The sequence below is a fragment of the Lactuca sativa genome, chromosome 9, assembly GCF_002870075.4.
Source record: "Lactuca sativa cultivar Salinas chromosome 9, Lsat_Salinas_v11, whole genome shotgun sequence".
In the NCBI taxonomy this organism is placed as follows: Eukaryota; Viridiplantae; Streptophyta; class Magnoliopsida; order Asterales; family Asteraceae; genus Lactuca; species Lactuca sativa.
The window spans coordinates 175,124,467-175,126,306 of NC_056631.2; positions in this window are offsets into that span (position 1 = coordinate 175,124,467).

Genomic DNA, 1,840 nt, shown 5'->3' on the forward strand with positions numbered 1-1,840 from the left:
GATGTTCACTGTTCTTTTCAAGGGCTTATCTGAACGAAGTGCTGGATCCGATGGGGCAAGTCGTTTATTTCTCTCCATCATGTACAGGGATCTACAATGGAATCAACATGGACTACGGGTCGGTCCTATAGCAACAACTTATCCAGAGTCTCTCTTCGACCTCTTGGCACTCAGAGATCTCATATGCCCGGTTCTGGAACATTGTCACGAAATGGGTGATGGATAAGTACCACGTCCCCATTGTCGCTGGTGCTCCAATGTCTTCGATTGGTACTTTCCATACCACGAAGATTATTGTGTCGGATGCTTCTAAGGAGTTCAAACGTTCTGGTCCAATGGATCTTACTCCAGAGATGCTGAAATCAATCCATGATGCTGACAAGCCTGCTGCTAGAGGAAAGAAGGCTGACAAGGGAAAACAGGTGGCAAAGGGGGCAAAAGGCCCATCTCCTAAGAAGAGGAAAACCACCAGGGCTGCTCAATCTCCACAGCAGAAGAGGAGAAAAACTCAACCGAGGCGAAAGCTGGTTATCGCTTCATCCTCAAGCGACTCTGAGGAAGAGAGTTCTGATTCTGAAGGCTCTCCTCGTGGTAACACTCCACCACGATCTCCAACCCCTGAAGCTCATGTTTCTACTTCTCCTATTTCCTCTCCACCCGTTACCATTCCTATTTCTATTCCCCCCATAACTTCCACCACTCAAATACCACCTACTTCTATCCCAATACCACCACCAATCTTTACCGAAACAACAACCACCACCACTACACAAGTAAGAACCAACGTATCTGATATGGGGGTTCATACTGAAGCACCAAAATCCAACTCAGCACCCGAACCCACACAAACAACCGAACACACCACCCAACCCGAACCGACCTTTACTACCGATCCACCAGCTTCACCACCACCATCTTCTCCTGCTCACGCATCAGAGGAAGAAGAACCACTCATTGGCGGGGAGAATATGACTTTTGACTCGGTCTATTATATTCCATTTCAAGTGCAGAGTGATGATGATGACGACGCTCCTGTCACCAAAAGGCATCTCAAGGAGCTACATGACAAAATCGACTCGCTGATCGCCTCCTCTTCCACTTCTCAGTCATCCATATCTGAAGCTGCAATTCAGAAGATTGTTGACGCTTTCTCAAAAGCTCAGCAAGTTTCCCTTGATTCAGCCACTGCCGCCATAGATGCCTCAACCAAAGCCTGTCAGGCAGCGACCGAAAAAGTCGATAAACTATTTACTGATGCCTCTTCCCTGTTGAAATCTTTACAGGAAAGTGCTGAAGCCACCAAGACTATGCTGGAACCCATTATCAACCAGTTGGCTACATCAGTCGCTTCTGAAATGAAGTCGTTCGCTTCCCTCAGACAATCTATTTCGGACGACAACTCCGCTTTCAGAACAACCATTGAAGAGCGTCTCTCAAAGATACAAGAAGACTTGGCTGCCGAGAACTCTCTAATGGATGTTCTTGCAAGGAAAACTACTGCTCTGAAGGTCAAGAGCATTCAACTCTCCAACTCTCAACAGGAGATTGAGTTTCTTCGATCTGAAAGAGAGGTGGTTAAATCGTGTGTTTCGGATGTCCACTCTGCTATCTCAAACATCCTTGAAGCACATGATCCAATTCTCAACTATTCTGTCAGGCGTGACCTTGCAGAGAAGCTCGCTCCCGCCCTCTCTCTACTCAGCAAAATCGAAGGGCTCCTTGATTTCGTTTCCATTCCGAAACAAGGGGGAGAAAAAGAACAAGTGTCTCAACCACCTCCTACTTCAACAGCTACACACACAACCGAACCTCCTCCAGTAGGCCAAGCCTCCGGTTCCGG